At 43.2% G+C, this 15,217-nt stretch overlaps 1 protein-coding gene across 2 annotated transcripts in view; it reads right to left on the bottom strand.

Annotated features, from left to right (window-relative positions):
- TRABD2B (TraB domain containing 2B) overlaps window positions 1–15,217 on the bottom strand; it is a 411,723-nt gene that overhangs the window by 143,561 nt on the left and 252,945 nt on the right. The gene's annotated exons all lie outside the window — the stretch shown is intronic.

Genomic DNA, 15,217 nt, shown 5'->3' with positions numbered 1-15,217 from the left:
ACTCTTCCATCTCAAAATAAATACAGGCCAAAAAATCATGAATGGTCTGAGACAGATCATGGCACAGCAGTTCAGATCAGCTGGAAAGATTTTATCCAGAGAGCTCAGACTGAACTTTCCAGGACTGGTGGCAGGGTGCTATTGTAACCCACACACCTTCTGCATTTGGTGTTCTGTCCTATCTAGGGGCATCGAGACCACTTAGAGAGAGATTAATGAGTCTGCTCTTCAGCCTTAGCTAACAGCCAGTTGGCTTTTAGTTCATGCGGTAAAGGCTCATGCACTAAGCTCCAGAGCCACCAGGCTCGATCCTGCCCGCCGACAACCGGGGTCGGTCAGTGTTACACTATACTGGAGGAAGGTCCTTGCCTTTGGATCTCGGTCTCTTCCAATGGCCAAGTTTGCTGTTCTCCAAGGCCCAATAAAGGAATGGTCTTTGATCTTGCTTTTGCCTAATATCTTTCTCACAACCTACTAATATGAAGGCAGCATAGCTGTGGAGGCTTTCCCAGGGGCAGCATGGTTTGAGTAGCTCTTGGTATGCTAAACAACGGGTCCATGGTATCACAGTGGCAAGGATGAGACCAGAACCCTGGATTCTTGATTCCCAATCATCTCCTCTCTCTGACCAGTTACCATGGTCTCTAGATGTCAGATACACTGTTTCAGGAAATTTTATGGGGTGGAAATAAATTCCAAAAAGGACTCAGGTGCCTTTGAAAATCCAAGCCAGAGGAATTAGGTGCCTTATTCCCATTGAGATGCCAGGAGGTTTGAGCACCTAGAGCACCTATTGACTACAATGGGCTGTGAGTACAAAACTCCTTTCAAAATCAGGACCCTGGACTGTAGCTTTAAGGTTCTGGGTGGACTAGTGCCAGGCTTGCTTTATTCTTCAAAATAAGGAAGGGAGTGAAGGGAAGAAAAAGAGCTCAGTCACAACAGCTAATCAATGAGAGACAGAATGGAGAACACACAACAGATGCAAGTCACATTGCCTAATGCACTACGAGAAGGAGCTCAGATAATGCAATGATGAGGGTGGTGTATGAACCTCTACAGAATAGAATACAATAGGATCTGAGTAGCAGCAAAAAGGAGGTTGAAATTCAATGGGAATTAGGCACCTAATTCCTCTATGAAATGGAATAACCTGTCTCCATCCAGCTCTAGTTCTAGTTTTGCAGTAGGTCCATCATATCCAGAGGAGGCAGAGCTGAGAGTCAGAGGTGGACCTGAACTTCTCCCAAGTTTGGATAGGGGATTTGCATCTTTAGCTTTCACCACGAGGATTTCATACAACATGCCTTAGCACTTTTGCACAGGCCTCAGCATAACTGGTGAACAGTGGCAGAAGTTCACTTTTTTAATATCTACAGGAGATTAGGAGCTAGTGTTTCTGACATGTCTTCTTGCTACAGCTGGCTGATGTTCTAATTATTTCCCTGCTGACTCTTCAAGTAATTCTACCCTTGCTTTATATTTCTGACATTTAAATATTTACGAGGAGGGGGGCAGTGGTGTATTATATACACATTTTCTTTTCCTTCTTTTTAAAAATTCGTGACAATTCTCTTCTCATTTCATAGAGGAAATAATACCGGAGGGCAGATTCAACAGACTTATAAAGAGAAGGAGGGTGGTGTTGCTTTCCAGCAATGTCAGAGAAATGATCTAGATCAGGGAATCTTATCCACAAGTCAGAATTGAAGTTAATAGTAAAACTACCCTTGATTTCAATGGGAAGAAGATTTGGTCCCATATCTATAAGCACTTTTCAACAAGGTTTCTCTCATGTTATTTCTGGCCCAGTCATAGCCAGGAAATACTGGAACTCTCACAAGAATTCCAGTTTTAATGAGATTTACAGCTGAAATTTATGGACCAACAATGTTTCCCTAAGAATCCATCCAACTTACAAGCAAACTTCTTGAGGTTCTCCTACTGCTACCCAGGTTCACACATCACCCCTCTCCAATAACCAATGTGTCCCAACTAAGTGATCAAGGAGTCCTTTAGTGCATCTCCATGGCTCATACAGCAAAGCTAGGGCTTGATTCTGAACCAGATGGAGCCTTAAAGTCACACAGCAACAGTACACAACAATTTAGGACTGGAAATGAAGAATGCTGCATCCAGTTGAAATTAAAAGGGGGAATTTCATTGTGTAGAACAATAGGTTTCAGAGTAGCAGCTGTGTTAGTCTGTATCCGCAAACAGAAAAGGAGGACTTGTGGCACCTTAGAGACTAACAAATTTATTTGAGCATAAGCTTTTATGAGCTACAGCTCACTTCATCGGATGCATTCAGTATTTTCCACTGATAAATTTGTTAGTCTCTAAGGTGCCACAAGTCCTCCCTTTCTCATTGTGTAGAATGTATTCAGGAGACTGGGGCTAACCCCTTCTCTTGTGAAATGTCCCAGTGGCTGTTTATTGCCCACAACTTCTCTGGCCCTTGGCTTAACATCTCAGGAAGCCAAGCTTAGTCGTGTAGATTGTCAAATATAAATATTGGAGATGGATGAAAATAATATTCATGAATAATTTTCCTGTTGAAGTGGGGAAAAGTTATTTATTGTTGCAGTGTGGCCCAGTGGATCACACACACTAGACGACAGATAAGGAGCCCTCAGTTGTATTCCCAGCTTTGGCCAGCTCTGTGACTTTGAGCAAGTCACTTCACCTCTCTGTGCTCAATTTCCCCATCGTAAAATGGGGCTAATGACATTGACCTCCTTTTTAAAGCATTCTCCGATCTAATGATGAAAAATGCTATGTGGCCCCCTGTGTTACGACAGACTGGTGACCATCCATGGGGGGACTGGCCCAGGTTTTAAGTGGACCCAACCACTGAGTCCAACATGCTTTAAGCCAACTGGGTCTGTGCTGAGTCTAGTCACTGTTTCTAGACTGGGCCTCTAGGGTGAACTCCAAGGCTCAGTCCTGTTGTTTGAGCCCTTCCTTAGAGTATGGGTCTCCACAGTGCAGCTACCATAGTCCCCCAAACCAGTGCCTCACGTAGGCACTGACTTTTACTTTTGCCGGTGGGTGCTTTTGAAGAGATGTGTGTGCGTTTGGGGAGGCTATTTTCAGCATATTTATACATTTCTTTCACATTCTAGTTACTGAATGTGTCTATCATTGGAATCTTTACTATTTTAATAATGATTAAATGGTTATGAACTACATAATTACATTATCATGAATTACAGTCTATTAAAACCATTGCAATCACCGAATCCAAGATCTCTTTCTTGATGGGTAACAGCTAATTTAGGCACCATCCTTTTTATGTATAATTGGGATTATATTTTTCCATGTGCACTACTTTGCATTTAACATTGAATTTCATCTGCCATTTTGTTGCCAAGTCACGGAGTTTTGTGAGATCCCTTTGTAGCTCTTTGCAGTCTGTTTTGCACTTAACTATCCCAAGTAATTTTGTATCATCTGCAAACTTTGCCACCTCACTTTCACCCCTTTTTGCAGAGCACCGATGGATATGCTGAACAGCACTGGTTCCAGTACTACCCCTCAGGACACCACTATTTACTTCTCTCCATTCTGAAAACGGGCCATTTACTCCTTCCCTTTGTTTCCTAGCTTTTAACTGGAGTGCATGGGAATGCTTTCAGGATCATGGATCCTTAATTTAATTTAATGACAAGCCTTTTGTTCTCTGAATCACCCCGCCTCTGTTTACAAAAAAACTCCCTGCCCCAAGGGCAGAAGTTATGTGATGAGCACAGAACTCATCACATTCCACACTCAAGCTCTGACTCCTGGGTGCTGAGCACCCACAATTTCTTGATGCTTGAGTCCCGGAGCACCCATGGAGTCAGCACCTATGGTGCCTCAAACCTCCCAAGCCCCCTAGTTGCTGTCACACACTCCTCCCCAATTCCACATAGTTGTGGACAACATGGCTTCTAGCAAAGGAAGTTCTTAACCACAGTCACTTTACTCAGACAGCACTAGTCAGCTACAGATCTTTGTAAAACAACAAGAGTCCTGAGACACACACCCTCCCCTAGTCTGATCTCACTTCTTCTGTGATTCAGAGATCTGTTAGCATTGCAGCTTCTCAAATAAGGGAAAAAGATCGTTGATCATGAAGAATTTATTCAAAAATTACTGGAAAAATGTTGCAAACCAACTACTTATCTGTATTATTAAACCCACTAAAATGAATACATTATACATGCCTTGAAGACTAATATTGAAAAGAACCTATGGGAGTGAGTATAAATCTTATGAGATTTTCTGAAAGGAGACCATAGGCTCTGCTATAGGTAGGCACAAAGAGGTAAAGTTAAAGGGATAATAGGTGTTTCAAGTCAGAACGGCTTCCTGCTGAAGACAGAGCCTCAACATTTTCTATCTCACGGGACATTTTTCTATTTCATATATTTGAGAATTATCAACCCTCGTTTCTATATCCATAGAATCATAGAAGATTAAGGTTGGAAGAGACCTCAGGAGGTCATCTAGTCCAACCCCCTGCTCAAAGCAGGGCCAACCCCAACTAAATCATCCCAGCCAGGGCTTTGTCAAGCCAGGCCTTAAAAACCTCTAAGGATGGAGATTCCACCACCTCCCTAGGTAACCCATTCCAGTGCTTCATCACCCTTCTGGTGAAAAAGCTTTTCCTAATATCCAACCTAAACCTCCCCCACTGCAACTTGAAACTGTCGCTCCCTGTTCTGTCATCTGTCACCACTGAGAACAGCCGAGCACCATCCTCTTTGGACCCCCGCTTCGGGTAGTTGGAGGCTGCTGTCAAATCCCCCCTCACTTTTCTCTTCTGCAGACTAAATATGCCCCATTTCCTCAGCCTCCCCTCATAAGTCATGTGCCCCAGCCCCCTAATCATTTTTGTTGCCTCCACTGGACTCTCTCCAATTTGTCCACATCAAAGTGGGGGGCCGCCAAAACTGGACGCAGTACTCCAGATGTGGCCTCGCTAGTGCTGAATAGAGGGGAATAATCACGTCCCTCGATCTGCTGGCAATGCTCCTACTAATGTAGCCCAATATGCAATTAGCCTTCTTGGCAACAAGGGCACACTGTTCGCTCATATCCAGCTTCTCATCCACTGTAATCCCCAGGTCCTTTACTGCAGAACTGCCATTTAGCCAGTCGGTCCCCAGCTTGTACAGTGCATGGGATTCTTCCATCCTAAGTGCACTTGTCCTTGTTGAACCTCAGATTTCTTTTGGCCCAATCCTCCAATTTTTCTAGGTCCCTCTGGACCCTATCCCTACCCTCCAGCATATCTACCTCTCCTCCCAGCTTAGTGCCATTTGCAAACTTGCTGAGGGTGCAATCCATCCCATCGTCCAGATCATTAATGAGGATGTTGAATAAAAATATGGCAGGCGATCAACTTGGCTTAACAGAGAAATCTTCGGTGAGCTTAAACACAAAAAGGAAGTTTACAAGAAGTGGAAACATGGACAGATGACTAGGGAGGAGTATCAGAATATTGCTCGAGCATGCAGGGGTGTAATCAGGAAGGCCAAAACACAGCTGGAGTTGCAGCTAGCAAGGGAAGTGAAGGGTAACAAGAAGGGTTTCTACAGGTATGTTAGCAACAAGAAGGTGGTCAGAGAAAGTGTGGGACCTTTACTGAACAGGGGAGGCCACCTAGTGACAGAGGATGTGGAAAAAGCTGAAGTACTCAATGCTTTTTTTGCCTCAGTCTTCACAGACAAGGTCAATTCCCAGACTGCTGAGCTGGGCAGCACAGTACGGGAAGGAGGTGAGCAGCCCAACTACAGACGTCAAACTACGCCTATGGTCCTGAACGACGACATCTGCTGCTGAAGTAAATGAGTTGCCTTCTGCCACTCTCACTCACGTAAGGTGTGGTTCTGCCCTGCACATCTTAGCGGTGCCGCACAAACCTCACAGTCCAGAGGAGGGCAGCAAGTCTCCATTGCAGACTTCGGATTCTCAGCTGCTGTGGGAGCTTGGTGAGGTGTCCAGCATAACTGACACTTCGGGCAGGCTGCCTAACTTCCAGCAGCCCGTCACTAGCTGCCTCTGGGCAGCGGCACCACCCAAAATGCCCGCAGCCATGCCCCCTACCCTGGAGCTTGCAGCATTGCTCTTAACACCTCAGCTCTGGAGCCGCTACTGGCCTTTTATGACACCTCAAAAGCCCGTAAGGACCACAGTGGAGGGCAGAATCCAGCCTCCAACCAGCAGTACCTTAATATTGGTCAAGTCAATAAGGCCGCCGATATAGACCCCCTCCTTCTTTACACCAGTGAGCACCCATTCGCCCAAGTGTACGTCCACTGACTCCAATGGAACTCTCATAGGAGCCAATAAAGGGGCCACAATCTATCCCTTAACATCTCTGTGCCACAATTTTCCCGTCTGTGAGTCAATGGGTCTAATAGTATTACCTATTTTACAGGTCTGTGAGACTCTTCATTTAACACTCGTAAAGTGCTTTGAGATCCCTACAGCCAAAGTCTGTATATTGTACGACAGGGCCGGATAATGTAGATTTTGCTTCCTTCAGAACAGGTAGTAGTCAGAATTAGGGTCGTGCAATAGAACTCAGCACAGATGTAATAATAAATTTGATGCAAGATGATTTTGTCAGGGATCTCAAGGAGCTGACATTAACATATGAGTTTTTAAAACCAAAGATTCTCTTGAAAACAGACAGACTCTCTCATTCATCATGCAGAACATTAAACTGTGTCGTGCAAAGTATGTGCGGTGTGGTTTGTAAGGGATTTCTTAAAGCAAAACTGCAATGCAACGTAGAAGTTATTCAGGTCAATACTTCTAATTCCAAGGAATCTAGGAATGTGACTAACAAGGCTGCTTAGGTAGCACAAAGGAGCCAGCATCTGGCCATAGTTGGCCAGCAAAGAATTCTCTGGATGGACAGAAATTCTCAACTGGCATAAAACCGGCAAACCCAATTCTTGTGCCAGTTTTTTCCCAACCAATCCCGGTGTAAGTGGCACGTTGTAGGGAAGGAGCACTGCAGGAAACATCCTAGATGTAATTAATCATTTCAGTTTTCCTTTAACAAATGAGGTACTGTAGCTGGGTTTCTTCTACTATTTAGCCTCTCTGGCTCAGGCTTGCTCTTTGTGCAGATGCAGCTTCAGGGGAATATATATATTTTTTCAGAGGCTTCCAAATGTCCCTATGATATAAGATCAATGTATAATAAAAGTTCCTTGTATTTTTAAAAGGCTGGATTTACACATAAGATGAGTTATATCTGATTTGCAGCAGAATATCTGAGACACGAATCAGACCCTGCATTTTTAATGAAGACCTTTAAATGTAACTTACAAGATTTCAGTCAAAATTAGCATTTGTTTTTTTAAAGGTAAATGACATTTTGCCTTTAAAAAAACAACAGCTCAACTTTACTACAAGCATCTGCATGCCCAAATAAACACACACACAGGGGATTCCAGCATCTGCAAACCGTTAATTCACCCTTTTCTTCTCTTTTGTAGGTTTGCCAAGCTCAGACCCATGGTCGCCAATTTCTTGCTCTGTAGAGACAACTCTGCAATGAGCTGACTTGGTGATGTCAGTAGTACCACTAATCAGCATTGGAGCAGGAAGCTGTACTCCAGGGATAGAGTCTCTTTATTTCCTGGTATTTGGTGGTTTTCTCTATATATTTTTCTTACTACTTCTTCTTCTTCTTCATTTTTTTTTTTAAATATTCTGCAGTGGATAAAAACAGGATAATGAAAACTGGAAAGAAGCGTGGAGCTCTAGAGGAAAAGGCCTAGATTTCCAGCAAGTCTGATTCCTCCTGCACACAAATGTGAATGCAATGTTATTCCTAATTTGCATACACACTTACATCAGTTGTGACTGCCAATCACCCGTCTGGTTATTTGCATGTACAATGGTTGTAAACCCACAATATTGCATGTATATTTGGATGTGCCCCTTTTGCAAAATCAGTCCCAAAATAAACCTATTTTTAACTCCATTGCCAGATTCCATATGGGTGCCAGGTGCTAATAACTTCCTAAAATTCTCCCTTTTTTTGTTTTTTTTTCAGTTGGGTACATCATCCTTCATTTCTTTCCCAAACTATTGACTATTGCCACCGTTTGCTGAAAAATAGCTGCCATGTTTGACCTCAGAGATGACTGTTTCTTTAGCAGTGGGGGAAATGCTTTCTATATGAGGTTTGTAAGGCACTCTGAGATCCTGTGAACTGAAGGAGGCAGGGTGAACTAGTGGGTAGAGCACTGGACTCGGACTCAGGGGACTGGATTCTATTCCTTGCTCTGTCTCTGGATGGCTAGCTGAATTTAAGTAAATCACTTCTCCACTCTGTACAATGGGGTTAATGATATTGACCTCCTTGTAAAGTAATTAGAGATCTACTTATGAAAAGCACCGAAGTGCCAGGTGCTATCATTATGATGAAAGGGTATGTCAGAGATGTGCAGGATGAGTATAGGACGAGGAATAAGAATGTTCCACATTCTAATCCCAACTCTGATATTGATTTCTCCTCCTAGACAAGCTTTTAAAATCTAGGTCTCACTCTCCCCATCAGTAAAACAGAGACGATCATATTTATCTACCTTTTACGGCTGCCGTAAGGATGAATCAGCTACTGTTTGCAAATGACTTTGAAAATGACAACCGATAAATTTTATTAAAGCGATTGTAAAAGTTATGATGACCATTGTTATTAATGACGAAATTCATGCTGGAACAATTTCAGTAGAGTGGGTGGATGATGATAGTAGGATTTCAATTTTGTGGACCTATAGAAAGTACAAAATATATTAACAATACCCTTACCATGTGCTGAAACTCCCTGCAATCATTTGGGCACACATATCTAGAGTAAAGCTGGGCTCTTTTGTCTTATTTAACAGACATGCAGGCCAAAGTCTCAAACTCAGGTGCCTATGGTTAGCCACCTAAACCTATAGTGAAGCAGCTAATTCAAAGTGGCCTGATTTTCGGCACTTGCACCATCCACATACTTCAGGAGGAGTTGTGGTTGCTCAGTCTGAAAAACAAGCCACTTACATAGCTGCCTAGTTGTGGATGCTTCCCTCTGACTTGAGGTCAGCCACTGGCTTCAGCAGAACATCCTTCTTGTAGGCAGCAAAATCCTGTCTTGTACTCTGAGGATACGGCTGTTATTAAACACTGTGAACTGGAACTGCATCGGAACGTCAGAGGTGATAAATACAGCTCTCAACCCCCCAAAACCGACACAGCTCCATTTAAATAAAGAGAGACAGAAATGAACATGAGAAAGTAAAACATCCTAAGGAAAATATCATTCAAGTTAACTGCAGACATAAATTTATCCATGTGTTATCATAAGTGTTACTTGAAAATTACTTGTCCATAAAAATGAAATAAACCAGAAGTGATTTTTTCTTAAACATTGATTTTATGTGTATATTTCTAGTTGCCAAAATATTAACTCTTTTTAACAGCCCATGTGCTCTTGGCTGCTTCTCTGTTTCTTGGCTGTAAAAGGCCCTTCAAAAATTCCCTATGTATTTTAGCTCTTAGGTGCTTTGCGTTGCACTACATCAGTCATCTCGGGCTCCTGAGGATGGGCCTTTCAAGCAATGACCAGCTTGGCTTCAGCGTTCTTCCTTTAATCCCATTGATTTCACCACAAAAGCAAGTGATTAAAGCTGTGACCTGGAACAATGAATACTGTATCATATGCTGGAGCACACTTACAATGAACGTAGATACAGCAAGACTCATTGGGGAGATTAAGCCCTGGAAGGACGGGTTTCGATTTTGCAGAATTTAGCCTATTTCAAAACCGGGTCCCATTTTCTCCAAATCCATAGGACTATCTTTCTCTTGGGGAGGGCAAGGAATAGAAATAAGAAGGGGAGGGTTGCATAAATGTTCAGTTGCAGCAGGTGTGTTTTATAAAGATGGAGAATGAAACTCCTGACCTGTTCCAGGGTATTGCAAACGTGAGAACTGCATACAGAGTAGGTTGGAAATTTTATTTTTTCCAGGGAAAATAGTCAATTCCCACTCCACCCCCCAAATACGTTGGCAACTTACCGAAAATGTCAATTCAGACAAGCCAAAACATGTCATTTCAACATTTCTTATCGACACACAATGTTTGCACAGCATTGTCGGACAAATTGAGACCGCTTCTGCAAACTCAAGGTCATGCCTCAAGTCAGTGGCAAAGTTGGGAAGAAACCCCAGCAGGATTCCTAATTCTCAGTCATCCGTGCTTGTCAAGTTCTATTCACCAGAGATTTTCCTGCTTTCACCACTGTGTGTCTGGGCACTTTCATCACCCCAACCTGAGTCTTTATCAGGGAGTCTGAATTTAGAACATTTTCCCCCAATGGATTTTTGTTCGAGCTGCCCTCAACAGAATTTTACTTTTAGGCTGTGGAGCATCATGGGAAAATGCAGTGCATTCTATTGTGGGGAAGGTTATCAGCCGGCGGATGGGTTGAGAATGAATGAAATCATATAAAGGCTAAAAGGAGGTTGTAACAGTGCAACTCCATAATCATAGAATACCAGGGTTGGAAGGGACCTCAGGAGGTCAATCTAGTCTAACCCCCTGCTCAAAACAGGACAAATCCCCAATTTTTGCCCCAGATCCCTAAACGGCCCCCTCAAGGATTGAACTCACAACCTTGGGTTTAGCGGGCCAATGCTCAAACCACTGAGCTACCCTCCCCACAAAGAGTGGTTGACATATGCATGTAGGGCCAGGTCGAAGTAGTTAATTACTGTTCTGTATTGACAGTAACACACAGCTACAATTCCTCTCACATGAGCTAACCAAGTTGTAGGGGTGCTACACCACCCTTTAGGAAGGGGTAGTGTACACATCTCACTATGGCTGGCCAGCTGTACCTGCCATTTCATGGGCTAATGAGGACAGTGGCCGTCTCAACCTCATGTGGGATGGTTTGCACCTCAAGCAGTGCTAAGTGTACTCTGGAGCTGGGGTGTAATTTCCAGCTCTGATAGACAGCCCAGCGCTAGCTTGGATTGAACCAGAGTGCTAAAAATAGCAGCATAGGAAGAATTGCATGGACGAGCCAGATGGGCTAACTGCCCAGAGTTCAGTCCCACCTGAAACCCTCGGTATGTACTTGGGATGGTTAACTCGTGCCCCCACCCGCACCTCTGGGGCTATACCGCTATTGTTAACACTGGTAATTACACCTTCCAGCTCCAATGTAGACACAACCCAATAGTAGTCAGCAACCCCTGCACGAAGGAGGGAGTAGGGAATGAAACGGGGCTGAGCCCGTGCACAAGGGATGAAAGGTTGATGGAGAGAAAGGCTTCTTTGTGCCTTCCCGCACCTGCACACCCAAGCAAGTACTAGTCACAATCTGGCCGATAGTAACTTTATGCCACAGTTTGTGGACTATGTTTTTTTAGTGATCAGGGAAATTCCATATTAAGAAGATTGGGCCCTACACTGCCATGAGGTTTTATCCCAGTAGGAATTTCAGCCAGTTCAAACCCACAACATTCACTAATCAAACCCTTTGCTGCCAGCAGTTGGGATTTTCCAGCACTAACCGCTAGCTCAGTCATGCTGGGATTCTGCATTAGTGGTTAGCCAGCATAATGTCTCCTAGTGTGATAGCTACAGTCAACATGGCCCTCAGCCTGTCAACTCCACATTTATGGTCACCATGACCCTTCCCCCATCATATTTTTTTCTAAACAAGGATATCTTTGCTTACAGGGGTCTACAAAAATCCTGCTGCCATAATCACAGAAAGGGGTACATAGAACTCAACCAGATTGTAGTTTATGAGGACATTTGCATACTATGCTGGTATAGTCATGCACATTATGCAAATCTACTGCTCTGCAAGAGAAACTATCCTTCCACTCAATCAAGACCCTAAATTAGGCTCAGGAATGGGCATGCAACTGACAGGCTGCTGGAACTTCAGTAACTACATTTAGCAAAACTCACTGGGTCCCTAAGCAAAAAGGCATCAGTTAACTTTGTGCAACATTGCTAAAACAAACCAAATGCAGTCCTCACAATTTTATCATGCTTCTCAAGTTATACGGCATGTTTCTTTAAGCCTGAGCTCCTGGAGTCATGGGAAAATGTGAGAAATTCAACTCTCTTTTTTTTTAAAAGATACATTTCTAGCTTTCATGGTTGGAGAGAAAAGATTGAAAACATGACCTGTATGCACCCTAAAGCTCAGGAATCAGAAGGCAAATAAAAAGAACTCAAGATGTATTTAGGAAAACAAACCATGATTTTTAAGCCAAGCTCATGATTTCTGGGGAGTTGGCAATATTGCAAACACAACTGTACTTGAATCATAAAGGAAAATGAACATACACGTGTCAAAACCACAGCAATATTCTGACATGGAAGAATCAATCATCTCCTGACCACTTACAGCATAAAGATGGAATAGACCCGGCAATAGTGGAAGACTCTGGGCTATCTTTAAAAACAGAGATCTCAGGAACATCAGAGAATATTTAATATTCAGTTTGGCACTGAAATTTTTAAGTGCAAGAGGGTGAAAATGATCAAAAGAAAAATGCAGGCTGAATATAAGAGAAAAAACGTTCACAGTGATGCCTACTGGATTGCAAAATAGTCTCTCTGAGGGAAACAGCAGAAGCTTGAATCACTGAAAACTAGACTGGACAGAAGATGAAGGGATGACAAGCTGCAGTGGCTTACCAAGGACGGAAGGACAAAACAGCTGAATAAAGTAGGTCTCTTACAATTTTGTTTTCTACAATTCAATGGTATACGAGTAGAAGCTGGGATGGGGTGCACCATAGCCACCTGGGAACCCATTCTGAGATTATCAGACTTTTGAACTGGCCACATGGCATCACCACTCCGCCACAAAAGTAAGAGCTGACTATGCATTTTTCGGGCAGGTAAATAGTGGTTGGGAAATAATCTGGTGCCAGAAAAGTTTGAGTGTCCTGATAATCCATTCAGATTCCCTCCATGCCTACCTTCAACTAGACATGAAGAAAGTAAATTCATTTCATGGGCAAGAAATTCAGAAAGACACGTAGGCTGGGCACCACAATGTTGCCCAATGTGTGCAGGATATGGTCAGTGTTTGTTTCATTTTAAAAACTCAAGATCAGCCAAAAACAGAACCTTAAATACAGCCCTCCAGGAATTTCAGGAAGGACGCGTGATGATTTAGACCCAACTCATGGATCTGAACTCACCTGTAGTGTTTTATTTCCAGATGGTATCCAAAACTGAAAGGGGACTGCTTACCCATTTGGGTGCAGAAATGGATGAAATCTCACGAGAAGAATTCTAGAATAATTTGGTGGAAGTCTCCTGAGAAGATCTGATCTCATGAGTTTTCCATCATTTGGGGCCAAAAGCTCAAGAGAACAGTTCTCAAGATGTCACTACCACTGAATCTGAATCTCAGTTACGGACTCTTGTCTGTGTTCTACCCCATGTCTGATATGATCATATCTAATTAATATAATCTAATTGCATAACATAATGAATAATGAATAATCTAATTCACTTAATCTGGTTCCAGATTCCAATCTAAGACCCACCCCAAGGGCTGTCTCTATTTAAAATGTTTGTCCTCACAACTGCTCATTTCGTCTTTACAGGATAATTAAACTTTAGCAATCTCACAAGTAGGATGGTGGCATTTCCATGTATTATTGGCCTAATGATGATGAGCAGGAAGTGACATCTCTTTGCCATTAACCACTGAATGCCTCCATACCACTTCTACCATATTTGAGTCGTCTTCGCTGCCAGGCCTGCAACATCTTTGTAACAAGAGACAATAGTAATGTCTTTTATCTTCTCTTTGCCATATCTTAGATTATCTACAACAAACTCCTTGGAGGCCAGTTCATTGGTCACACTATTGAAAAGATGCTGTTCAAGAAACATTTTGTCAATTTTGGATGTTAAACAAAAGCCCTGAACTTCCACAGTTCAGCCATGACTGTTAGGAAGAGATGTGTGGCAAGTACCTGTTTGTGTAGTTTTACTTCTTCCACTTTCGCTCTGTTAAACATCTAACACATCCCTTTTTTTTCTCTCGCTCTCTCCCTAAAAAATGCATTTTCCTTCTGCAAGAAGAGCTAGGCAAAACTCCTGATTTCTAAAGACATGGAAATATCAAGGAATGAGAGAGTAAAAATGCCAGAGAAAATCCAGTCTAGAGCAGTGGTTCTCAAAGCCGGTCTGCTGCTTGTTCAGGGAAAGCCTCTGGCGGGCCAGGCCAGTTTGTTTACCTGCCGCATCCGCAGGTTCGGCTGGTCGCGGCTCCCACTGGCCGCGGTTCGCCACTGCAGGCCAGTGAGGGCTGAGGGAAGCAGCGGAGGCCGAGGGATGTGCTGGCCTCCCTTCCCACAGCCCCCATTGGCCTGGAGCAGCGAACCACAGCCAGTGGGAGCCACAACCAGCTGAACCTGTGGACGCGGCAGGTAAACAAACCAGCCCAGCCCGCCAGGGGCTTTCGCTGAACAAGCAGCGGACCGGCTTTGAGAACCACTGCTCTAGATGCACTGAGAAAAGAAATCAAAACGTGTCCATGCGTTAACAAGATATAATGGAAGGTCTGGACCAAATCTTGATGCCTTTCTCAAGCAAAATTTCCATTGATGTTAATGGAAGCTTTGCCTGAGGAAGGATTGCAAGAGTGGCCTTTGCCAGCATCCTTTGCAAGAGTCATGGGGTGGAAGGCCAAGTTCTGTCATGGATTACAAATTGACTAAGGGTAAGAAAACAAAGAGTAGGAATCAATTATTGGTTTTCAATATGGCAATTGCTAACTGCCTTGAAATCAATGGATTTAAGCACTGGCTTAACTTTAAATACATGCTTATTTGGGGCCTCAGAAGCTAGAAAGATAAATGCCTTCACCTTAGAAAATTTTCTATTATGTTCAGAAAAGAAAGGGGGCAGTGGTGTATATTGTATTGATCTATTGGAGGCATCTTTACTGCATAGAGTCCCTTTCGGGAGCAAACCGGAGCACTCTAAGGAACACTGAAGATATTCTGTGATGATATGAAAGGCTGCTAAGTAGCCTGGCATGTATCAAATCTACTAGTAAAGTCCAGGAATGTCCTGACTTAGTCTCTAAGAAATGAGCAGATTTACAATAAGGGGGGAAAAATAAGTGAACATATGTTGGCATTTAAAATAAATTGTGTAAGTGCAAAGAGT

The sequence above is a fragment of the Lepidochelys kempii genome, chromosome 8 (assembly GCF_965140265.1).
Source record: "Lepidochelys kempii isolate rLepKem1 chromosome 8, rLepKem1.hap2, whole genome shotgun sequence".
Lineage (NCBI taxonomy): Eukaryota > Metazoa > Chordata > Testudines > Cheloniidae > Lepidochelys > Lepidochelys kempii.
Note: the sequence above shows the minus strand (reverse complement) of the source record. Positions and strands in the feature narration are given on the sequence as shown.